The 27,473-nt window shown below is 30.7% G+C and overlaps 3 long non-coding RNA genes across 4 annotated transcripts; 2 read left to right on the forward strand and 1 right to left on the reverse strand.

The window, feature by feature from the left end:
- Window positions 1-4,089: 4,089 nt before the first annotated feature.
- Window positions 4,090-6,814, reverse strand: LOC118063691 (uncharacterized). The gene is made up of 3 exons (XR_004689951.1): window positions 6,392-6,814; window positions 6,112-6,290; window positions 4,090-6,044 (listed from the first exon to the last, which is right to left on the reverse strand). It is a non-coding gene; the product is annotated as an uncharacterized lncRNA (long non-coding RNA).
- LOC118063690 (uncharacterized) lies at window positions 6,452-10,561 on the forward strand. 2 transcript variants are annotated; one of them, XR_004689949.1, is made up of 5 exons: window positions 6,452-7,362; window positions 7,491-7,656; window positions 9,081-9,285; window positions 9,476-9,994; window positions 10,063-10,561. It is a non-coding gene; the product is annotated as an uncharacterized lncRNA (long non-coding RNA). The 2 variants fall into 2 exon arrangements; XR_004689950.1 differs by having other exon boundaries at window positions 9,476-9,583.
- A 1,091-nt stretch (window positions 10,562-11,652) lies between these two features.
- Window positions 11,653-13,582, forward strand: LOC118063692 (uncharacterized). Its single transcript, XR_004689952.1, has 3 exons — window positions 11,653-11,943; window positions 12,007-12,807; window positions 13,325-13,582. It is a non-coding gene; the product is annotated as an uncharacterized lncRNA (long non-coding RNA).
- The last annotated feature ends 13,891 nt before the right edge of the window (window positions 13,583-27,473 follow it).

The raw sequence follows: 27,473 nt of genomic DNA on the forward strand, positions 1-27,473 counted from the left end.
GCTTCTGCTTTGACGTTCGTCAACGTTCGAGAGATGAGTGAAAGACCCTGGTGCAATCTGCTGGATGCATCCACCGCCTTCACAAGGGTTTTGAACATGTAACCCCCAAGCGATTGTCAGATAAGGCTAAAAAAGGCGACCAACAACTGCCTTGTTATTATTCCCGCATTTTATCAATCCAGTTATTATTTTCATTTTCAGTCATTATTCTGATAGTTTAGCACTTTAATATCAATCACAATCAACCATTTTTCTACACTTCTTCATTTTAAAAAAATTAAATCATCATTCGAACTTGAAATCACTTGGATCAATTCAGTATATCAGAATAAAAAAAAAAAGTAGCTTCACATTTCGACTTCTGGGTGGCTAGAAAATGATGTCCGTAGCATCCACTGACAGTAGAATAATGTAACATGAGGCCCTGAGGGTGACTGATTTTTCTCTGGGGTGTTTTTGAGCAGGTAAAAAGGGCGGAGATCAACGGGGTTGGTATCCTCCGCCTCCTTTTTTTTTTCTCTCCACCTCCTTTTTTGTCACTGGTTTCTCTTTTTTTATTTCCGGTGTATCCTACACGTAGTTCAAACTATCAAATAGAATAAAATAAAACTGGAATGACGATGTGGCTCTTCCTTCGCCCCCACCGTCTTCTCTTTCCTCACCTTCTTCTCATCATCCACCTCTTTCGTCTCTTTGCCTCCACCTCCTTCTTTATCTTTGTTGCATTTAGTCCCTTTTCCAAACTTTCCGGACTCCTCATTCCCTTTTGCTACTGCTCGGCCTAATTTTAAAAGCAATTGTTACGTGGTCTTAATCAAAACAAAGGATAGAATGATGGGATCCAGTTATCAATGTTGATGGTGTTGATGTTATCACTTGTTTCGATTGTTGATTTATTGACAATTATTAGTTTTATCACAATTATGAGCAGACACCAGTGATTGTGAACATGTTCAACAGCAAGGTGAGACGAATCTGATTCACTTCGGACACAACTCGAGCTGTCAGCCAGATCTTTCTATGATGGACCTCGGTGCGCAATGCGCACATTGAGTAAGCCTCCTCGTTCTCCCATAGGAGAGAAAAGAGACAGGGAGTGGAGAGTGACGGAGAACCAACTCCCCCACCAGTGTTAGCCAGCATTACCACTACCATCACCGTCATCACCGCGACCACTGATAGCCAAGCCTCCACCACCATATTCCACCAACATTATCTTCTATGGCTTTTGGGAGGGTAAGAATACTCTTTAAGGACTTTGATATCTACATTGTTCTTACTTTTGTCTAAGGGTTGTTATGATATTTGATATGATATTGCTCAAATTTCATAGTTTTGTTAAAAAAAAACAAGTTGGAGAAAAGATGTTGATTTTTTGCTAGAATGTGTTTGATATTTGGTCAATCATATCTTGGTGAAAAATGAGTTTAAAAATCTGATCTTGGGCTCAAAATGTTCTCTAAATTATCTTCTAGAACCCTAAATATTTAAAAAAAATTATCTACCAATAAAAGATTTCTTATAGATCAAAATATCAAAAAAAGACATGTAGGTTTTGTTGCTAGGAGTGGTCTAGTCTATAAAAATTCATATCTTGGTGAAAAATGGGTTTAAAAATCTGATTTTGGTCTCAAAATGTTCTTCAAACTGTCCTCTATGACACTCAATGCCTAGAAAAAATTAATCTCTAGATAAAATATTTTTTTCAAATCAAAATATGAAAACAGGATATATAGGTTTTCTTGCTAGAGATTATTTAATCTTTGATCATTCATATCTTAACGAAAAATGTGTCTAAAAACCTGGTCTTGGGCTCAAAATATTCTCTAAACTATCCTCTACAACCCCAAACACCTTAAAAAAATTATATACGAATAAAATATCTTTCATCAACCTCAATACACCAAGGACGATAACTCCCATTTCATGCAAAGCCTTAAAAAAAATTTCCCAATCAAATTTTCCTTTAAAAAAAAATCTACACACATCTGTACTCTCTTCCACTTCTTAGAATTTTTCTTACACAATTTTTCAATTCCTTTGGAATTTTTTTACTCATTTATCTCCTTTTTTCCAAGTAGAATAGATCAACGTTGCTCAGACAATAAACATCCTCTCATTGTTAATGTTAGGACATAAATAAAAATGCTGAGGGGTGGATAAAAGTATTTAGAATGATGATTTTTAACGACCAAATCATTCCTTTGTAACTCTAATAATTATTTTTGACTCCATTGACAAAAAGCCAATAAAATCTCATCATTTATTTGATTAATTTATAACAATCATTTCTTCAGAGAAGGGGAAAATAAATATTTATTGGTTTAAAAATGCTTGTTGTTATCGAAAGGGGATGCAAGTGCACCCCTTGAATGCGCATAGGAGAAGAAGATTCAATGTATCACGTGACTTGGTCCAGTAGGAGGAGCAATCCCCGCTCTAGAGATTCCAAAGTGATTGAGCTTCATCTGAGCAACATTGTTACCTTCATCTACAATTATTACATTTTTATTTATACAAATAAACAAATGAACATTACATATTAACCGATACTAGAGTTGAAAAGAGATATTTTTTTACCTCCAGATTACCATTGGTATGTAATTAGTCTAATGATGACATTAATGGAGATAAATTTGGTAATAAATCAGCCCAAGAAGATAAGATGAATGATGAATAAAATATTTTTTTTACTCTTATTCTGCAATGATTGAATCAATATGCCTAATTAGCAATTAGCTTGGTATATATCTACGTGTGTGTTTTAAATACAAAACTTGTCCCTACTGCCGAGTGCCACGTGATTGTATGAAGATCAAACGACAATGCCGAACCATCCCCATTGCATTTTGTTCATGTATATGTATTTTGATATGTACATACTAAATAGACACATGTAATACACACTGAGAGATTACGAGAATGTTCTAATTGAATAATTCTTTTATTCATTGGATTTATTTTCGTGCAATTATTCGTATCTCAATTAAGATTCTAGGTTAAAATGTCAGGAAAAATTTAGAGGTAAAATATAGTTTCCAGTTGAAATAAGTGGGTAGTAAGATGGCAAAATTTAAATTGAAGGTAAGTGTATTTAATTTGATTAATTACACAGGAAAAATTTTGGGGTAAAAATTGTTTCAAATTATGGGGAAAAATTTACCCGTTAGTAAAGTGATAGAGGGAAACAATGACTATGATAGTTTTTACTTTGATGTAAAGTTATTTTTTGACTCTACACAAGGACCAATTTTACCCTTTTTATGTGGTAATATTTACCCTTATTATAAAGTAATTTTTTTTAACCGTACGTGGGGTTAAAATTCTTTCATAACAATAGTAAATATACCTACATAATAAGGGGAAAAATGTACCCTGGAAAAATGCAATTTTTGCACTTAAATGGCATAAAAAAATTACTTTACTTCAAAGTTAGAAATCCATAACCGTCATTGCATAAATAAATTATTAAATAAAATAAATAAAAAAAATATTTATTATTATTATTTTACAAAATGTTTTTTTAATATTAAGACGTCATAGTAGAGGTTTAATGAATGTTAAATAAAATAATTAGCTTGATTTTGAAAATAGAGAAATTATTTATTAAAATAAATACTTTCTCTTTATTTAAAGAACTGTAAATATCTTGTGATATTGGTTATATTCATTCCATCATTTCGTACATAACTTAATTCTGTGAATCCACGTCACATACTAGAATTTTAACGATCTTTGAACAGTAGATAAGATATCTTAAGTTTTACAAAAAACGACGCGTTTCTCAATAAGTAAATTAGTGATCATTTGAAGGAGTGACGGAACAAAAACCGTTATTTCTACTTTTTAACATTGAAAAATCGAATTTCAGACATTCTTACTCAATTTATTACTTATTTACAAAGCATTTAATGGCTTAACAAATTATATACATGGTATTAGTCTTAAAATTATTTTTAAATCAAAAAGAATCATTAGAAATAATTAAAATATTAACAATAATAATTTTAAAACTATTCAATAATTTAAAATAAAATTTAATACTTGAATTATCATTTTTTTTTTTTTTTAGCTGTTCAATATTAAATTGATAAATAATATTCAGAATGAAATTGTTACATTGGATTTGAAAATACAATTTAAATGATTATTTACAGATATCTAAATATAGATGTATGGTATTGGATAAAAGTCCAGACATGAGGTGGTATCATAGACCAGGACCAAGCCTGGAGGCTCTGGTGGCTTAAATGCAAGAACACGAAAAACTCATAACAATTAAGATATACGCAACGATCATGGTAATCAGCAGCATCCATTTGGTTAAACATCCATGTATAGTAATTAGGTAGTTGAAAGTTAATTGAAAGCAATCGCTACGTTCAATTCGGAGCTCAACTATCATTTATATGATATCTTGATATTTACACATGAATATTTATATCATGTACTTTGGTCTTGGGCCCCACGCAATCTCCAGTATCCCATTTTCGTTACCTCCAAAAAATTTGTCGTGTGTCTGACAAGCAGGAAATCATTTATTTGGTTAACATTAATGTGTGCAAACTTGTGATTCATTTTAAAATTATACTTTCCTCATTTTCTTCAGCTTATTTAGTCAATAAATTATGATAATATTATTTTTATATCATTTTTAAAAAAAATATTTGATTTGATTGAATGATATTTTGATTGGAAAAGGTATCTTGTCACTTGGTTCAATACTAAGTCTAAATACAAATGATGTTTAATTATTTGAGATAATAATTATTCATTAAATAAATTGTTTAGCTTAATCATTCTAGTTCACAGTAAATTTTTTTCTCAGTGTATTATTGGAAGGTAGTGATCAAAGTATTTCTACTTGCAATATTAATTGCCATAAATTAGTCTAGACAAGACTTGCGACACAAGCATACCAACTTGATCCACATATTTGAAACAACAATTTAGGCTCCGGTAATTATTTCGCTACTTTCCTCGAAATTTCATCAACCTTATGTAGAAAAAAAAATGGCAGAATAAGAATGCCGATATTACTACGTAGTAGCTTGCGGTAATTCAAACGATTTCATGGCAGCCGAGCAAAATGTAGTCAGAGAGTTTGAAAGTTATGAGAACGTCGTGGTTGAACATGGGATGAAACTTCAATTCTCGTATGTCGAAGGGTAACAAAGCATCTATGTTACGCCAGGAATGCCTTAATAATGCATTCCTGATGAGAGACTCTTTTCTAATCTCTCAGTACCCACTTTGTTCCATGTGGATTCAAATAAACTACCTCATTATATGTTTCAACAAATTCTTATCATACTTTTTGACATATTGTTTCATTATTTATTATTAACATTTTATCAGAAGTAACTAATTGCTGCTGATTAATTTGATAGCAGCAAATATATTGAAAAATAAAGCAAAGTCTCCAATGAATAAACAGCCTAATATTTTCAATGAAAATTAAAAAAAAATCATTTCACAGCAGTGTTTATTATAACAGTTTTATTTGATGCGGATTTGAAATATCCGTCCATCTATCGACGACTGACTGTTCTTCTTCTGGACGTCCTGGTCATCACTGAAGTCGATCAGTCATGCGTGCACTTTCTTCTATTTATTTTCACTGCTACCTTTTCAGTTCAACTGCTCTTCAACGTGAGGTAGAAGTACTACTGGTACTTCTACCTCACTTGCAGAGGCTTACCATCTCCCAATCAAAGACTCGTTGATTATAATAACACTGTAGCTGTTCATTCATTGTATTCACAATCAACTGTTCCAGTCTGTTGGTAGAAAAGCATTCTAAGCCAAAGAGATCTAGGAGGTTTATCACAAATTTATCACCACTGAACAGAAAAATATCATCAATAAAGTTCTGGAGATCTATTGCTGTGCTCCTGGTTCATCTTTATCATCATCACTGCCAAGATGTGATCCAGCTTGTCTCCGATCACTCTTCTTCTTGGAATCATAGCTCGTATGAGAGTGACAGCACCGAGTTATTTACTTGTGGTAATGGCTAACGACGAAATCATGTTAAGCAGCTTCTAGAAAGTGTATGTATACCGATTACCTTACATATTATTGCTGTATTTTACTTAGCCTGTTATTTACGTTTATTGTTGATATTTTTTTACGCCAACCCATGTGTGGAACAACCACTTTATTCATTTACATAAATCAAGTTGTGAAAATTCCATGAAAAATAATTGATTCTTTTTTTCTCTGTTAATATTCCATTGAATTAACATAAAATGTCCATTATTGGATTGTTTATCGCTTTTACTATCAATCTGGAAAATATTTACATCGAAATCGAATGGTGAGTACACTGATTATAGTCTTGCTAATTAATCAACATTACTTTTTTATTTATTCAGTGTTTTTTACTTACCTTTTTTTTTTAAATTAATATTCATTTCTTAAGGTTTGTAATTTAATAGTTCTCTGAATTTCCAAGAGGAAATGAAGTACGAAATGAGTTCATTTAGGAAATCATGGATCTTCAAATATTAGAGAACGATCCGTCAAATATTTGAAATTGTCAGGTGATGCTCAGTGTCTGGCGCCATGTGACGCTTTTAATTTATTCAAAACACTGTCCTCTAAGTAGCTTCATTCAAGATCACTTTTTTCTATTTTTTTTTTCTTTCTAAGTGACTGCTCTCGAAAATAAAAAGAAAAACTCAACTATTTGTTTTGTAACTTTAAATTAAAATAATTTATTTCATTTCAATTTTTATTTATTTTCAACAATATAATTTATTTAATTAATTAATCAGAAAACATAATTGGGACTGCATAAAACCAAATTCTACCACAGGCAGCCATATTGAAATAAATTGAGCTAAATTTTTTGGCGGGAATGTTAGTCTCGAATAGGTTAGGTTTGTGTTTAAATAAATAAATGGATAAAAAAAAATTGTTAACTGGAAAAAAAAATTCCAAAAAGAATCGGAGAATTGGCCTATTATAATATTCATCCCTTCACTTGCATAACGGTTGTCATTATCGTATCATTACAAGTACAAGAGACTGGTAGTTGGTCACACTGGTATTTGGTGATTCAATTGTTGAATTGTGTGAATCTCAATAAGGCTAGTTGTGTATAAATATGCTTTTAATTATAATAAAAGGAAAGGTGAAATTCATCATACGGGTCTTTGATATATTTTTAAAACCCATTCTGAGATTTTTGTAATATATAATGTACCCTATCATTACCTATTATATTACACAGTAGGATAAAGAGCTTTAAAAAAGCATACAGATGTCGCAGACACGCCTATTTCTTTCACAAATAAAAGGGTTTAGAAACTAATCAAAGGAAATGGTGAATAATTGGGTTATCGTCCAATGTCCCACGTAAGTGTACATAACCTATAATTGTCTAATAAATTTCAATATTTTTAATATTCATTAATTTTTATTGTTTAACCAAAATAAATTTATTATAAAGTATTTAATTACTAACGAGTGAATAATTTTTTCAGATTTTATTACAGTCACCTTCAGAATTCATTTATTTTTATTTTATAATATAAATAGAGAGAAGTTTTGGAAAAAACTGAGCAGTAATGTCTGACTATTCTGAGATGAAAAAAAAGGCAGAAACTAGTTAGGAGTAATTCGTTGGAATCTCTGATGATCTCAGTCCAGGTAACACACAGAGACTAATTGCAAATTAATTACTGAAACGCCCGATTTCAGCGTCTACTGAGAAAGGCGATGGTACAAATGAGCATTTACGATGTAATCTACCTTCATATTTAGACCTCATTTAATTGGTATTTGAGATTGATTGGCCTTAATTAAGAGAATGATGAACAAAACATTTATTGTTTCCATAAATAATCATTATTTGTGGTTGAAATCATGACAATTGAATTTTGAGAAAGAAAAGTCATAATAATAATAATTTATTTTCTATTTATAATTTTTTCACTGTGAATAAGAATGATTGTTTTTCAATCAATTCAAATATTTTATTTCCCAATAGTCAACTCTTTTTTTTATTGATTCAAATATTTACAATAATATTGAAGTTACAGCTTTTATAAATCTTCTTTTTCCTTTGAAACTTATTCGACATAAATCTGTGAAAAAAACTAGCTTTTTCTTACCTATTCTTTCTTAAGTTGTTAAAATAAACTACTAGTTGACTAAAAGTTGACGAGCTTAAAATTTTTAAACAACCTACCAATGTCTCAATAATCGCATTAATATTTTCTACCAATTTTTCAGTTAAGCTCCATTTTTCTTGTTGATTTTCATCATTATAGTCACCAGTTATATCCTTCCCAGTAACCCTTTTGTGTCTCAAATTGGGGATTAAATAGTCGTCTTTTGTTACTTATAATTTTCAGGAAAAAAAACAGATGAAATATTGTTTCCAATCCTTTGAATTAAAAAAAAAAAAAAAGAAATAGAAAATTTTTGTATTGCTCTATTTCTTGTGATTGCACGATAATCTGATTTTATAAAAATTTTTCGCCAACGGGTTATCAAAGTGTGCATTCAGAGATTCAAAATGCTTATTCTAAAATTTTTTTATGATCGTTTTTTATTGAGATATAATTTTTCGAAAAACAATAAATAATTTAATAAATTTTCATTTATTTTTGTAGTTTCAACTTTTACATATATTTTTTATAAAAAATAAATAATAATAATGACAATAATATACAATAATAATAATGTTTAACAATAATAATAATAAATAATGTATAAATAATATTGATAATCCTTTTTAATATATATTTAATAAATAATAATAATTCTTTTTAAACAAATAATGAAAATATATTATTATGTTTATTATTCTATCATTTGTATTGTTTATTTTATTTTATTATGTGTTGTTATTATTATTATTATTCTAATTATTATTATTATTTATTCTTTTCATTATTTATATTTTATTCTACGCATTCATTTATTTATATTATTATTTCAAATCAAGAGAAAATTAATTATTAAAATTAAAATGATGTCTCTCATAATTCAGATATAAATGACAAGTTGTTATTAAATTGACAAAGTAAAAATACATGAATCATAATAATTTTTACTATTCATTTCAGAATTTTTACAATTATAAAAATTTTTTCAACGTAGTAAATAAAAAAAAATGTATCAGGAGATCAAAAACTACCGCAAGTAATAATAAAAATTATTACATTAAATTGTGAGGAAGAAACATCAAAAATATGAAGACAAATATATCATGGCATTTTGAGTAAAATTTGTAAAGAGGATTATTTTATTTTGAAGAAGAAAAAAAAAATAGTAAGTAGCTTGTACCAATTACGAATGCTCAATTAAACATGCTGTCAGTGAAATAGATACTTCAATAATAAAAATAAATATTTTTCTGACAGCAGCAATTATTTAAAATAAATCCAATTAAAGGGTAATTTTTTAAATTAATTTTTTTAAATTGTTATTCAGAAATAATCAAATTATTTATCTTTTTTAGGGTTTATAAATATTCTAAAAGGACTTGAACCCAAAGACATCTAATCAAACAATAAGACCATCTCTGTCTCCTAAGAGGATGCTCATCACTCTTATTTTACTTATTATAGTAAGTCTTTAAACTGTTCAAATACACAAGCTCTGACTTGCCTACAGTTTCCACGGAAGTGAAAAGTCTTTGGGATTATTCGTGTTTGCGTTTGGATTATACTCAAGTGTGTGTTAGATTGAGAGGCAAGCTGAGATGACGAGTTGGCTGTTCCCACGTGCCTCATCTAGAGAGTTTGCTTTATGCTGTCCCTGTTAAAATTCTTTGAGTCCCCAACACATAACTTTTTTTTCCCCTGTGGATACTGAAATAATAGTTTAATATTTTTTTGTCTTACATTTCCTCTTCATATTTCATTTATTTCTTCTTTATTTTCTATTGTAATGATGTTTAAAGTTGTTGATAAGACTCTTTTTTATGACCAATGATTCACACTTAGAAATCTCGCAAGTTTTATTGCATGTTTGTCTGGTACGTATATATATATAGATTTTTTTCACCTTATATTTTTATCTCTATGGAATAAATATTTATTTCAGGTGGTCATTTGATGGGAAATAACTCAACTCTAATTTTTTCTTCAAGAAAAAGGATGATTAAAAAATCTAAATGACCCTGAATGATAAATATATATATATCGAGTAAAACCAAATGGGCCTTAAAGTGATCCAAAACATGGCTAAAATGTAAAAAGGCCCAATTAATACACATAATTTAAGCACAAAAATATTTTTTAAGTTCATATGAAAGGCTCAATTGTAAATTAAAAATATTTTTGATGCATAATTGGAGTCTAAATTATTTTTAGGCTTACAATGGACCCAATTTATGTAAAAATTATTTCTTCGACCCCTCGTATATCTAATTTAAGTCCCAAAATATTTTTTAAGGCCATATTAGACTGAATACTTTCATTTTTTAATCAATCGAAACCCATATATATCTAGAATATTGCGTATGTGCAATTAAGGATTGAATGGAGTCCGCTATGGGCCTTAAAATATTTTTGGTCCTTAAAAAAGTTTTGAAATTAAATTAGACCATTCAACAGAAGAGAAGATTTTTTTCTTTATTCAAATCTGCACAATAAAATAAAATCAAGTAGACTCTCATTGTGAAAAATGTATAATAACATTAGACATAAATGGCTAATAGGTGGCATTTGAGAGCTAATGTTGCAGATGTTTGAAGTGCATTCGAGGGGTAATCTATTCATTGAAACAGATGAATGAAAAAAAAAATATTCATATGGTGAGTGGTTGTAAAACGGATCAATGGAATTATCCGGTCGATTACAAATAATTCCGTTTTAGGTTATGTCGGCGAGTGATCTTAAGGCTTAGACGATAATTCTACTTTTCGAGAAAAAAAAAAAACTTGAAAGAAGCAAAAAAAAAGGAAAACAGCGATTATCGATGTAATGCATCCTGTAACGAAAATAATCGACAAAGAGTTTATGTTTTCTTTTATTTTCTCAACGGACTTTCTACCTCATCATCGATCGCATTAAAGCCATAACACATGACTGGAAGAGAATGGATAGAAATTACTTGAAAAAGTCGAGGAAAATTTTTTGAAGAAAGAGTTTATTTCTGTACAAAAGAATGTTGCATATATTTATTTGAATAAACAGATCTTTTAGGTTAGTATGTTTTAGTTTGATTAAATAATATTTTTCAATCTACTTTTTAGTTTACATCAGAAGTGAGTGTTAATTAATTAATTAATTCTGTCATGGATGATGTTGAAACTATTAAATGAAAATAAAATTATCAATTAATAAAATAATTTATAATTTTATTAATTTTATGAATTATTTTTTATTATTTATTATTAAAATATTAATTAACTAAATTACATGTAGCTAACGAGTGACTCAGATCAGTATTCCTGTAGATGATGTATTACACTCTGGATGCTAGTTTTTGTAAACAACAAAGCAGTTGTCTAAATACTGTTTGAAGTTCTTCATGAATCATGGCATGATGTAATGATTGTGCAACACTTACCACTACTTTTGAACTATCTATTTAATCTTTCTTGAAAAAAAAAAGAAAATCACCAGCAAATAATTCTTCATCAATCCACCAAATATTATTCTAACAATCATCAATAACATATACCTTTTTTATCTGCAGAAAAAGAAGTCCATTTATCCATGAATGTTGATCACCTTTGGCTCCAAATATAAAAATCAGGATAAACATCGTGTCTAGATACACTTCCATGTAGGATCCAACCAACAACACATGTCTCCCTAGAGTTGATCACTCCAACATAGTCCAAGAAACAACTTGCTGAGGATAATCCAATCCTGTATGACTTCCTGTTCAATCCAACCTTTACAAAAGCATAAAAACAATGGATTAAATTTTTTATTTATGTTTTAAAATAAGTGGATATAGTTGATGCATCATAGGGTATGTTTATGACAGCAAGAGGTTCAATCATGTCCACTTATTTGTTCTATTGTCATCCCACAGATAGTTATCAGTGGGAAGGAAGTTGGCTTGTATATATGACAAGCAGTTGTAATAATTATAGTGCTAATATAGTTGTAAAGGTGGTAAGAGGTAGAGGATGATGAGGCAGGAGAACAAGAGCCTAAGGAAATAAAAAGTCATTCAACATTAAGAAATGTAAGGTGAAAAAATATCCAACAAATAATTGGAACACATTTAGGTGGTACTCTTTTTTTTTTCTTACCTTCTTTGAGTTTGGTGTCTACATGCTTAAACAAGTCTTAATATACATGACAACATCATAAGCATGTTAAGGTTAATTTTCTCCAACGTGGTAGGTATTTTAATTAGTCATTTTCCCGTTTGGGAAATCGGCCAGCTGAAAGCGGAAGCAGATAGGCAAGAAGAAAGACCAAGTCCATGATAATCAATGCTTCTCGGCTTACTGAAACTCTCTTTCCTCTGGAGGTCTGTATCATCATCTTCTGAGTTGGTATGTCGGCATCGTGTGAAGTCCAGTCGAGAGACTATTATATCCCCTTTGGCTACTTTCGGGCTATATATACCATCAACTCACCCAACAAGCCAACATATTGGTTTCCTTCTCTAACTTACTGCTATCCACCTGGACAATCTATTCGTCTTTATTTGATGTATAGTACTTACGGTATTGGACTAAGATACCCACCTTTCATCCTCTGGGTAAGACTCGGTGCGTGCTGGATCGCAAGACCAAGGTGTTGGGGCTCATATTAAGGAGGCGGATACGTTGGCGAAGAAGCTCCAAATCATGACGTCATGGACCGCACACGTTGCGATCAGGTGAGCTGAATACAAAATGGATTGTTAATTACCACCACGCCCCATCTTACAGTTTATCGCACTCTCTACAGCTATTATTTTTTTACACCCCATGTATATAAGAATTTTCTGCCTGCGATTTGGAGAAAAGACTTTTGTGTCAAAGGTTTCGTGATTGAGCAATCAAAATTCGATTGACTCTTTTATTCGAAATTGGATCTTTCTGGAATACGATTTCTTCAAAAAAAAAGTGCGGTAATTTTACACTCATAAAGGGTAAAAAAATTATTTCATAATAGTGGTAAATATTGCTACATAAGAAGAGTAAAATTTATACCGAAATGGTGTAATTTTTTACCCTTCTCTATGATAAAAATTACTCTGCTCTGAAATAATTAATCTAGTACAGTTGTCGTGTTCTCTAGTTAATTCATTGCAGGGTAAATATTTCAAGCCATTTTATTGGTAAATTTTTTACCCCAAAATTCTCTTTATGTAGTTTAAATTAAACAATCTAAAATTTCTGAATTTTTTGTAGGATAATATTTAAAAGGAGGGATCTTTCGTCTATGGATATCAAAAAAAAGGATGTAAATACTTGTCACCTCGGAGGAAAAAAATTTATGTATGATATGAGGAAAATTGGTCATATATATTTCATAAATGATGCCATATGTTACCAAGGCATGGCCAGTTCTTAATGAAATAATTACATCGATTAGTATCTTCAAGAATGGGTCCTTTGGGTAAAACTATTATTGATGATAATCAATATAATATTTTGAGGATAATGGCATAAAATGGGTACATCAGTTTTCAAGGATAATTAAGTAAGTATAGTGTGATCAGTAACGGTACAACACCTTGAGGATGAAAAAAATGTTGGTCCTCATTCTTTTAAATGTGTCTCAAACCCATCAAAAGAAGATCCCAAGGCTCTACTCGTCGGCGTTATAATTTGAGGCGGTTTCAGGGAGGTCCTGGTGCGGCCCGAGAATCCCGCCGCGACGGGTTCAATGAAGTCATCAGCTAACTGCAGACCCGCCACTCTGTTATTATGCCAGAGGTACCGCGCCACCATTGCAACCACCCATCTTTGCGTCGCACCTTCCCATCTTGCTGCGGTTGCTTTTACTTCTTCGTTTATATCACTGCCTGGTGGTTTTTTGGCTTGGTGATTTCCCCCAAAGCATCTCAACACTCTCTTCTCGATGAACTTTGATTAGAATATATGCTCTAGAGTCTTGATATTATTTTATTATATTCTTTAATTGGTTTAGATAAAATTAGACCACCAGATTTCTTGAAAAAAAAATCATCATCATTATCAAAGTCTCAGCATAATCTCTTAGTGAAATGAAAAATAAAAGATTTATTTCTTATGGTCTATTATCTAAATTAGTGTGCTATAAAGTAACTCATTACGAAATTTGGGGTCTATTAGGCATCAATAAAGTAATAGGCTATATATTATCATTACCATCATCCAGGTGGCCTAGTATTATCAGGCATCTTAAATGTACGTCTTGAAATAATCAATCATCGATCAAAATAATTAGTCTAAAATCATTTATTTTCATTTAGCTTTTTTGGAAGAATAATAACCTTATAGCTAGACTTGATCATCTATAATTGGAGAAATAAAATAACAAAAATATTTGTCGACATTTTAAAAGCATGAAATTAGTTGAAAAAATATTATGGGTCCAGGTGTTGGTGAATTTAACCAGCAACATGTTGATGATGAAATAATGTTAAGGAACATGATAACTGTCAATGCATGATGATGATGATGACTTTAGATTGACAATGAAATAATTATTCCTAGCTATTAAATGGTTTAAAAGATAAGAAAAAAAAGCAACGAAATATGTAACCTGTTTGTCAACATGACTTTTGTTATTTGTTTAGTAGGTAAGTCTAGAACATTCACCAGTTAAAAACCACTTAGAACACATTTTTATGTGATAAAAAAATGATGTAAAAATGTAAATTCGTGACTTGCTCCACATCAACATACTCTGGAGATTTCTCGTACAGTCTAACTGATACGACAATCGATCCCTATACCTCTCTCGATCGTGCTAGTCTGATTCGAAATAAAATTTCATGACATGACGTGAGTCGTTATATTAAATCCATATTGCAAATACTTTGTGTTTTACTTTTAACTCACGATAACTTAACATTATATCATGTTAGCAAGATTCACTTGGAGTACATTTATGTCTTCTTTTCTTGACTTTTGTTTCTAAGATAATATGAACTTAAAACTCAAACTTCCTTCATAAAACAATATATATTAACTCACTATATGGAATATAGAAAGCAGCTTGTTCTTAAGAATATCATGAACCGTGTCTTCAGAGTCACTCAACTATAACAAATGTTAAACGACGTTGTGTTATGGCTTGTCAAGCTGTATCATAAAAAGGTAAAGATAAAGGCGGTTTATTTTACAATTTTATAATTATGTAATATAACGGATTAGATTTATAGCTTAAATTGTTCTATTGTATAATCGAATGAGGAAAAAAGTTTAAACTTTTTTCTGTGTCCCCCCTTTTAATAAAAAAACACTAAATATATTTTGTTTCACACACTGATAAATTAATCAACGTTTTTTTTCCTTCATTTCATGTCCTAAAAGGTAGAAGTAATCCTTTGGATCAACATCAATGTTTCCCACGGGTGATTTTCCGAAGTCCAGAGGTCAACATTTTGAAGCGATGATTATAATGATTCCATCGTTTTTTCTCGCACTTTCATACGATCATTTTAAAGTTAGTGTTGACCCCCTAATTTAGCGTAGCCCGAGGACCTCTTTGCCTTAGTTGCCAAGGTGTGTGGCTATATTCAAACCTTTCACTTTAGCTTCCTCGTTCTCACTACTTTGCCATCTCTAAACGCCATTTATACGTTTCACTTGGACATGGGTCGCCGGCGTGAATTGTGAATTCCTGAGAACCTGCTCCAGCAGAGGAGCATGTTGGAGGATGGAAATTGGTGAGACTGACTTCGAGGGAAGGAAATAAATGAGGTAACATTTTCATCGTAGTGATAACTATGATTGCCAAAGAGAGGGTTCATGAGCTTTGGATTCATTCATTTATTCCATCATCTCATGAATCATTAATGTTAGATAGAAAAGTCTAGAAAAATTTTAAGACACTTCTAGACTTTGACTTGGCATTAGAAAAAATTCTGGATAAATTCTTAGAATTATGATAAACTTAAAGGCTAATCTCTTCAAAAAAATTCTGCAGTCCTGTAAAGAATTTCTAGACATCTTTACAATTTAGAACACTTCTAGATTTTTATTCATATTGAAAAAAAATTCTAGAGTATCACTGCAATATTACCTCTGAAGTATCCTCAACACTATCCATTATTACTAATGTTTTAATTCCACAAAAAAAAGAAACAATAAAACATCTGCAACAAAAAAGCCTTTTTTTCTTATATCTTCAAGGTCCAATGAATTCACAGAGGTTCTAAATTACCACCCTCTGTTTGATATTGATGATCTTGCATTTCTTACACTACCCTACAGCTCGAAGTCGTCCTGAAGTCACACCAAAAGTATGCACAAATTAAAAGAGTGAAAGAAAATTTTGCATAGCTGTAGAGTAGAAAAAAAAAATAAATAAATAAATAAACAAAAATCGAAACATAAGCAAAGAAAAAAAAAAGGGGAGATGAGATGGAAGCAAACGATCTTGGTATGGACTCGTGGCCTAACAAAGACATGGAATGGCCAGTAATTTATGGGTGAAACTAATTACCAGGGAATGCAGCTTCTCTGACTCCTTTTCTGTGGGTTTCTTTGCTTCTTTCATTCCATCTAGCCTGTGCCTAATCTCTACCACCTTTGCTATCTCGTCATTCTTTTAGTCAGCTTCTTTCCATCGTGCTTCAACTTCCACAATTAATTTAATATGTCTGATGCCAGATTCATTCTCGATAAGCCAATAATACCAAGTCATCATTTATTGTTTGAGTCTATTCATTTGAGTTGAAGACTTTTTTTCAATGAATATATATATACTCCAACAACAATAAAAAATAATTTATTTTTTATTAACAATATTTATTCTATTAGAAATAACATTTGCTAGGGAATATTTACTATTTGTAGCATTGCTCAGTGAATAATCATAAGTCATGACTCTGAAATGAATTTTCAAGATTATTACTGACTTAATTAGTAAATGGGCTTGAAATAACTAATTTACTAATTCAATTTTAAAGAGTAAAATTATTCAGTCTAAAAATACATATGTCAAGCAATGTGTAATGATTTGCTTTTAAATAATATTTTTTTATTTTTTAATATTTGAGTTTGAAAAGGTTGAGAGTTAAAGGATCAAAAGATGAAAATGAAATTTAGAAAATGCTCACTGAATGATTGACAAATTAACACTAATATTTCAGACGAATGAATAAAATATGTTTCATTGAAATTAAAATAACTTTGTCACATTCATTGTATTTCTCTATTATAACTGCTAACTAATTTATTCTATTGATCATTCTTTGAAATATATAAATTAGTCATGCAATGATTATAGTATTATTACTATATTCCTCAATTGGTGGATACTATTTGTCACCTTTCAATTGTGAATAGAGTTCAGATTAATTAGAAACACTTCTCACTAAATATTACCATAATATCATTTTTTTTAGCTTGTGGTAAAATAGATTATTTTTTATTTAATGTAAATTTACTTGTGTCAGATAATTTTTTTGTTTTGTTTGTGATATTATGTGCACACTAAAAAATATGTTTAGGTTTAGATTACCTTGGGGTTTTGGCTCATCACTATGGCAGCAGAAAGCATTTGAAAGATAAAATGACTAGAGACATTTTAATTATTATATTTTATTATGAGGAATAATTTTTTTGGTATAAAAAAAAGCTCTTTCCAGCTGAATCAGTGACAATTACAGTAAATATTTACTGGTTTTTTTTTTTTAAGAGTAAACTGGCTGAATCAGTAATCAGATTAGCACTGAAAAGCAGTGTATATTCACTGATTTGCAAGAATTTTCACTGATATGAAAATTCTAATTCAAGGGATGTCGGATCTAAATTGACTATTACTACTTTTAACAATTTTATATTTATTAAAAGTAAAATTACATAGCAATAAATAAATAATTATTAATTAATTAATGTATGATAGAGATTAGATAGTCTTGAATTGTATTGAGTTCAAAATGAAATTTATTGAATGAAAAGCTTAGTAAAAGGTAGAAATAAAAAATGAAAAGTAGATGTTTTTCAAGTGTAAAATGATACTTGGCAATAAGAAAGCAAATAAAATGTAAACTTGTAATGTATTGAATAGGTCATTGATCTAAAATCGATATCAAAGTTCAACTTGAGTACAAATGTAGAAGGAACGATCTGTTATACAATGGCGGTATGAGAACGTAGCCACAGGATTCTAAGTTGGACGGCGCTGTAGGTCTTGAGACCTGTTTCTTGGTACCCCTGGGAAGAATCGAAAGGGGCACAGAATCCCGCTGCTAAATGAGCTGTAATACGGACTCCCGCTGGTCTTCTCGTTTCTTCTTTTCATCTTCATTCTATCTCTCTTACTTCTTTCATCGGGGTCACTTCACAGTGCTACTCGAAATCTCAGCTGTTGAGTGTCGTGTCTCGTGTCGAACAGCTATTAAATTCTCTTACAATTCAATTCTGTTGATTCATTATTTATTGACCATATCATTCCTTGAATAATTTATTGTTATTGATGACTGCAATTCTTATACTTACATATTGCCGATTTATTATTTCATCGCTATTTTACAATGTTGCATGTTTAATCAAAATATTGCAATAATTATATTAATTATCGAAAGAAAAAAATTTTATCCTATTTTAGGGTGAATTTTTATTCATTTTTATGCAGTGTACTACGATTATTTAACACTCTTTTCAACTTAATCAGAATGAATCCAACTATTCAGTAAATCAGTGAATTGTCCAGTAATTTTAATAGCAAAAAAAAAAAAAATGATGGAAAGAAATAATTGAAATTTCTTTTAATATTTATTTTTATTTTTAGGGATGAAAAGTATTTTGATTAAATATTATTAAATATTTTATTCAATCCAAAATAAATATAAAAAATAATTTCATCAATTGGATTATTCAGAAAAGTAGTCAAGAAGTCTTGGAGATGTGAATGTGTGATGAGGCGTACACGTGACAGCAATAAAATTGGTAAGATTTAAACAAACACATGTCATCTACATTGCACATACTCCGTTGGCGCGTACTTTACCTAGACACTGTATAGGTGCTATTCAAGGGCTTTCATAAACAATCGCTGGTGTTACTTGATGAGTATCACTCGGATTCTGACGGGTGGCCTTGTTTTAAAATATTCCATTTTATTACCCGCACGTGGTTAACATTGAAATCAATATTAACACTAACCAAAACCCTCTGACAGCTTTTCTCTTTTCTTGGTATTTAACCATTTTTTAATCCCCTTCATCTTAAGATGTAATAATTATTACATTTAATCATTGCTAATTTTGATGAAATAAATGAAAGATGTGGAATGGATGATTGGTAGGTTGATATACCAAGTGCAAGTCAGTTTGGTCATCAGCTTGAAAGCAATGGATTTATTTAAGACAGAAAAATATGTTGGAAGATAACGCTAGATGATGATGATGATGGTGATGGTGAAATACCTGCTATTGAAGCAAACCCAAATCCACTGATATATTTATCAAACAATACCACACATCTTATCTGACAGTGAAACAACGTTAAGAGAAGTAACCACGAAAATGCTGTGTTCAAATCGTAAACAAATATTTGAGTCCAGCTGAAATTTAAAAGAGCTAGGTCTTGTGCCTACTCCGGGACGTGACATTTATTGGACGACTGCTCAACCAGAAGTGAAGAATAAACGTGAGGTATAAAATTAAACATCCTTTGAATGAAAGAATTTTCATTCATTTTAAAGATGGAAATAAGACAAAAATGATTTTTTTTAATTATTAAAATAGTCGTGATAGAATATTTGATCGTCCAACAAGCTTTTCATTGCATCTGAATGATTTTAGATAGAATTGTCTAGAGTGTTGGTTTGTTATCATTTTTTGATTGGATCCAATGTGTTTATTACTTTGAAGCAAAGTCTTTTCTAACATCAAAGAGAATTAGATGGATTGAGTGGAACAATTAATTGAATGAATAATTATTTATTAAGACCCATGGTGTCTGGAAGAAAGAGAATTATCTCAAATAATCAATCAAACATCATTTGTACTTAGACTTATCATAGTATTGAACCAAATGACAAGATACCTTTTCCAACCAAAATATCATTCAATCAAATCAAATATTTTATTGCCAATATTCAACATTTTTTTCTATTGATTAAATTCTTTCATGCAATTAAATTTTTTTCTCAGTGAGAAAATGATGTATGATTATTAATTAGTAATTCAGTTTATTCTCCAATTTATCCATTACAGAATTAATTAATAATTTTGCACAATAATATGATAAAAAAAAAAATATTCGTATTTACTTCTGATACAGACTCATTAAATTTTCACAATGCATTAAAAATAAATAATTAATTAAAAAAAATAATATAAATTTTTATTCTTAAATTTTTTTCAATGCAGTTAAAATGAAAACTTTCTAATTCCCCTGGACAATATTTTATCATCTGAATTTCATAAATATAAAAATATGCATGGGGGTTTTTGGTGAGCATATCAGTAAAAAACTTCCAAGTTGGATGAAATTTAGGGTATTGGTTGACATTGTTGAGTTTTTTGCATGATTTTATCTCTTTTTATCAAAGTGCAAGTGATTTTGATAAAAGACAGAATGAGCATAGAGTGTAGTAAGAAAGCAAGAAAGAGAACGGGCAAAAGAAGGAGAGAAATAATGAGAAAGACGAGCAGCATCAGCAGCAGCAGCAGCAGCAGCAGCATCAGCAGTAAAGGAGTTAAAGAAGTGAGCGAGGACGGACAATGGTCTCGCTCTGGCATCACCGTAAATCTCGTCCAGTGCGTATAATTTGTAAAGCGACAGGGACTTGGTCTGCTGTCCCTCTCCCTACTCGAAACCAAGACTCTTCTTCGTTCGGCTTCTAAGGATCAACAATTCTCAGCGTAAGAGAGGGAAGAAAAGATCAGGTCAAGAATCATTGTGACCAGTTAGCCCTCTCTTAAGTGTCATTTTTTGTCTCCCAAATTCATCCTTTTCAACGATACACATTATTTTTTGATTAAACACATAATTGAAGATTCACTCAAAAATTCCACTCACTCTCTCATCCATGTCCCAAAACTATATCACCATTTACGAATTATTACACCCAACAAGTTACTAAAAAATTCCCCAAACAATCTTTTTCTACGCTTAAATTAACACTTATGTCACATTTGAAAGGTCTTCATAACAACCTCTTTTCCCACTTTTATCCACACACTAAATTAACGGTCCCTTCATTATACAAATTTACCCTTTTTACTCTTTCAAACAAATCAGTGAATATTCAGTACTAATCCTACCATCAAGTCAATCAATGATTGAATTAGCACTGCTTATCAGTGCTAATTTAATCAATAGTTGAATTGACACTGCTTCGCAATGATTTCTACTGATAATCAGTGCTAATTCGATCATTAATTGAATCAATGATTGGATTAGCACTGAATATCAGTGAAAAAAATCACTGGATTTGTTGAAGAAAGAACAGATGCTTGGAATTTGATTAAAAACTACTTGGATATTTTATGGCTACATAATTTTTGATCAATAATTATTTAAGACCCAATTGCAGCCTTGTAATTAGGTCAAAATTGTCTCATAAAACATTGCAAATTCAGTATACGTATGGGTATACACTTGACGTGTTAGCCAATGAGCGTTAGTGGGCAGTCCATTGGCACTTTTGCACTGGTTGATGTTGAATGTTTTTCCCCCCTACTACTACTTGTTCATAAAATTTTATTTTTTGTTCATCACTCAAGTTATTTTCTTCATCATCTTCACTTCATCATATTGAAAAATATTGGAAAATAATTATTCACCAATAAATGAAAGGTGGAGATGGAAAAAAAAGGATACATCAACATCTTGGGATGTTGGCAAACATCAGAATTTCTCAGCCCTCAGCAGGGTCTCAGGGAATGTCGCGTACATTGTGAAAGCAAGAGAAAAAAAGGAAAAAGAAATATTAGAGTTTCTTGTGTGTCGATTTCAGTTGTTTTGCTTGTCTATGCTGTTTTGGAATATCTGAAGAATTTCGTGGACTCTTCTTTCTCTCTTTCTCATTTCGTATCATCCACTTTTCCTTCTTCGTATTTTTTTTTCCTCTATTTTTTCTTATTACTTTAGCCCTTCTTCTTTTGGAACTTCAAGTCCCCGTGCGAATCGACTGAAAGTGCTCGAGACGCGCTCGTCACTGTCTATCTGAGCAGACAGCGTGGAGTAGCCTTCGAGCAAAGTGAGTGCGTCTAATGAGGCAATAAATAAGTCGACTGCCCTAACCGGCCTCTCCACGCTTTTCGTTTCTCGATGAGGTGTCCATTCTCTTCTTACTTTTCCCTTCTTTTTCACTACCCTCACCATGTGACTACTTTTTTTGCTACAATCTTTCCCTTCTATTGTCATCATACATTTATGAATTCTTCCCTGACCTATCTGCATTGCCAGGTACTCTGGTCACTTATTAAAATAGTCTGCCTAGTTATACGCCAATTACTCGTAATAATTGCAGGTAACATAAATTACTGGGAGGTAATTATTTAAGGCTCTAGAGCTAACAGATGAATAGATGGACTCCAAAGGACTGGGGATCGAACCAGGATCTTTTGTATACACTAAGAAAAATGTTGAATATTGGTAGTAAAATATTTGATTTGATTGAATGATATTTTGGTTGGAAAAGGTATCTTGTCATTTGGTTCAATACTATGATAAGTCTAAATACCAATGATGTTTGATTGATTATTTGAGATAGTTCTCTTTCTTCCAGACACCATGGGTCTTAATAAATAATTATTCATTCAATTAATTGTTCCACTCAATCCATCTAATTCTCTTTGATGTTAGAAAAGACTTTGCTTCAAAGTAATAAACACATTGGATCCAATCAAAAAATGATAACAAACCAACACTCTAGACAATTCTATCTAAAATCATTCAGATCTTGAACTCGTATAAAATCTTCTATCAATCATACCTGCACTGGAACAAATAGGCTGGAATTTTGCAATTTTACCTCACTAATGTTGAAAAAAAAAACAAATCCAATTGTATAATATATTAAAAGTTGCTACTTACTTTGATGAGATTCATGTTTGTGCTTATTTTCCAGTTGAAGAGCTTCCAATAGATCCTCCTAAAAAAAATGTAATAAATTCTCTTCCAATTCCGTGGACTATCAAAAGTCAGGCTGCATCAAAGGATTATCTGGAAACATTCAACTGAAAGAGTCTGCAATGAAAAAAAAACGAATTATTCTTATTTATTTGAAACGATTGGATTGAAAATGAATTGAAAATGAAAGAATAAAACAATGAAAATGTATATCGTAATAATGTGGCAAGTAAACAATTTTCTCAATAACATTCTGACATGGATTTACTGCTCAAGTCAAGTAGATTCTATTGTATCCTTAATTTCTTACAACTACTCTCATATGTCGTATAAGAAGACAAGTCAGCAAGTTCTCCACAATTCTCTTTTCTCTTTTCCTTTGATTTCTCTTGTGTGTAGACATGGATACTCGATCGTGACTAAGTCAGATTCTTTGTGGAAGAGACAATTTCCCCTCGTTTTCTGTCCTCATGTTTCAACATCATTCTTTCTCTCTTTTTTCCTTTTTTTTATCCACAAAGACAACGGACGTATTGCTGAGTGAAATGTCGTCGCGTAGTCTCATCAATGTCGATACGTGCCGGTGAAGGAGACACTTGTATCTATTTAGACCGGCAAACGTCGATCATGGATGTACATTGCTTCAGGCTAAACTGAACAAACTCAGCTATAGCATGATATACACTAATAAAAATGTGTCTGCCAGTATCAAGACAGCGAAATCACGATGTTATCAATGCCTATTTACTTCTCTGCTTTCCAACATCCAACGATTCTTCGCTGAACAAATCGGCCAATCGATTTTATACTAACGTTCATGAACTAAATGAATCAACTATCATTAACCAAGTCTTGGTAATAAAAAATAACACATACACATGGTTTTTGAATGGAATCAATGGTACAGATTATGTGCACGAGGAATAATTATTGAACAAAGTCATTCTTGGGCAGTAATAAGTGGTACAAATTAGACATTGGATGAGAATGATTAAATGATGAATGTTGGTGCATTCGAAAAGATGTTTTCTTTTGAAAGAATATGTAGGAAAGGCTTTTGCAATAACATGCAATAGTTGGAATGATTTAAATCATCTTGAGATTGTGTGCACTTGAGATGAAGGTGGCAATTATCTAGGAAGCTTCCTAGCTTTTCAGCTTCTGAGGTGAACCTAACTTTCTAGATGATCCTTCATTAAGCTTCTTTTTCGTAATTTTGACATGAGAACCTGACTTGATAAATAAAATAATAATGCTGGTACAACATGATGTGAACAAAGACAGGATTGGACCAGAATGGATCCAGAATGATAACAGGATGGTGGAAGAAACATTATGATCCTGCTCATTCTGGCAATCATTCATCATGGTTTTGGTAACAAATCAGGTGATCTCCATGGAAACATGTCATCAGCTTAGACGGTTATCCTGCTAACCATCATAATAGCTAAATTAAATATATTGTCAAATAATTGTATGTCTGTATCTAGATGATGATTGATAACGCTTGACCAATCTGTTGATGTTGGTTTACGACTAAAACTAGAGTACATCAGATGTCTTCCTCAATTATAAAATAATCATAAATTCTTATTAATTAACAATTAAAACACTTACCTCTAGATTAAAAAAATAAAAGTTCCTGGCTTTACCACTTCCTAGTTAGCCTGAAAAAAAGAAATAAAATTAAAAATTGGACTGACGAAGAATGTTTATTAATTAATAATTGAAATACTTACGTTTAGGATAAAAATGGAGAAAAAATGTATTGAATAATAAACAAATGTTAATTTTTTTTATGAGCAAACACTGTATTGAAGTGAATGCAAGATACAGAATGTTAAGATGAAAAGAAAAAAGGAAAGAGAAAGGAATAGTACGGTTGAGAAAAGAGAATCGAGACAAGTTATACGAAGCAGATCCAGTCTGGCAGACTTTCCGAGAAAACTCGACGACCAACGACATAACAGTCGCGTTCCCTCGCGAGTTACGTGACGAGTCGTGTATTATGCTTAGCGGCAAACTTAGAGAAAGGTGAAGAGACCACAAGAGTCAAGAAAATACCGAGGAAGAAGAAAATAAATTAAAGAGAGCAAAGCGGGGATATATACAAGTAAGGCAACGGAAAAAAATAAAAAATTTCAAAAAGTTTTGCAAATATCTTACAAAGTTCTTTGAGCTCATCTCACTTGATATATTTTTTTTATCCAAAGAATACATAAACTTTTATGTTCAAGAGCACAAACAATTTTTCTTTTTATGAATTAAACACAAGCAATGCTCTCTCCTTCTCAGAGTTTGTATATTAAAATTCATCATATGATTTTGTCAATATGAGTACACTATCAGTTTCTAAAAATATCCATTCTTTTGAAATCGTCTTTTCTTATTTCTTTTTTTTCTTTTTGTTACTCTCCTCCATCATACACTTATGACACACGTTTATATATTGTTTCTTCTTTTTTGTTTTAGGTACAAAAAATGTTGATTGTAAACCTTCAGTTCCAAAATAAAACTGATGAAACCCATCAGTAGCATTGGCGCACGCGGTAGCAACCTCTCGCATTAGTTAACGCCAGCTTTTCTTCAAGAGGACAAACACTTAGCATATGCCCGTTAACTAGCTCACCTGACTGTCTTATTATCGCGCGTGTCTATACGGAAATATGACGAGACAAAGAGCTAAGTGTTAAGAAATAAGTAATTGAGTAATTTTTGTTTTTTTTTTTAAATAAAAAGATTGATAAAAATTTCATTTTCATTCAAAATTATTTTCTTCTATAAATATAATTATAATTTTTAAATTCCGTCTTCATAAAATACTTTTATCATTTTACAACTTTTTCAGTGACTATTCACTGATTTTCAATGCCAATCTAACCATTAATTCATTCAGTGATTAAATTAGCACTGATAATTAGTGAAAATCATTATGAATCAGTGCCAATCTGATTACTGATTTATTCAGTGATATAATTAGCACTGATAATCAGTGAATATATGACTTTTTGTCTTGGATAAGTGAATTATATTAATTAGCAATGAATGTTAAAAAAAAATTAAAAGAAAAAATACAAATTAGAGATGATTCTAACGATTCAGGCAATTCAATGAATCAAAGAGTCATTCAGTCAATTAATTTTTTTTTTAATCACACAGTAGTAATATATACACACATGGACATTAGAGTATACATTTAAATATCTCATGAGAAAGAGTAATCAATGTATCAGAGTCACATTATCTTTCGTTAAATTTGGGAAAAAAATTCCTTTTCTGAAACTTGTCGTCATTTTTTTCCCTCATATCTATAGAGTCTATACGAGAGACTTCTATTCTTACATTGAAACAAGTATTGTGATTAAGCTACCGATGACGACGCCTATCTTAATTCTCAATTGACGTTTATTTATCTGGCGACATTTAATTTTTATGGATGCGATCAGACGATAAGCTCAGGTAGTTCCCGTTGTGTGGTCTTTAGAGAAACATGCATGCGGAAATTGGAGAATTTATTTTTATTTTAAAATGTGAGATTTTCAATAAACTAATTAGTACAGTATTGATTAAGAATGCTACTTATTTTATCTATTTAAAGATTTTTTACACTGTTTGAGTATGAACGAAATTTATTCATTACTCTTTATATTTATGATGTATTATATTATTAATTAATTATTTATTAACACATGTTTGATTGAAAAAATTTTATTACATAGTCCCATGTATGACCACACGTTCTAATAATTAATTAAAAGAGTATATATTAACTAATTTATTTATATTTCATTTTTTAATTGACTCTTGCCTTGATCATACATCTTTTATTTATCTTTGATAAACATTTTTATTAATTTTAATAAACATTTAATTTTCATTTCACCCAAGTTCTAATGCTAAAGTTATTTAATATTTGAACAAGTAAAAATTTTCTCAGGTTTAATTTTTCTTACTTACCTCTAAAAAAAATAAATGTTAAAATAAATAAATCACAAAAAAAAACAGTTTTAAAATTTTCATGGCTTGAGTCACTGATGAATCAATTCTCACATCACTAAGTAATTTAACTGTAGACCAATGTGATATAAATTCATGATAATTAACCATTCAATTAAGAGTTTTTATAAAAATAATTATTCTTATTTAATAAAACGTTCAACTCGAAGATGAAACATTTGATAAATCAAACCTTGAATAGATTAAAATCATCAGTCATCTGAAAAAAAAATAATAATAATCGAAAGAATAAATGATGTTTCGTAAGTTATTTTTCAGTTAATACACCTTGACCTTACCTTGTGTATACTTGAGATCC

Source organism: Chelonus insularis, unplaced genomic scaffold, assembly GCF_013357705.1.
Source record: "Chelonus insularis isolate UGA/USDA-ARS -01 unplaced genomic scaffold, ASM1335770v1 contig_146_pilon, whole genome shotgun sequence".
NCBI lineage: Eukaryota > Metazoa > Arthropoda > Insecta > Hymenoptera > Braconidae > Chelonus > Chelonus insularis.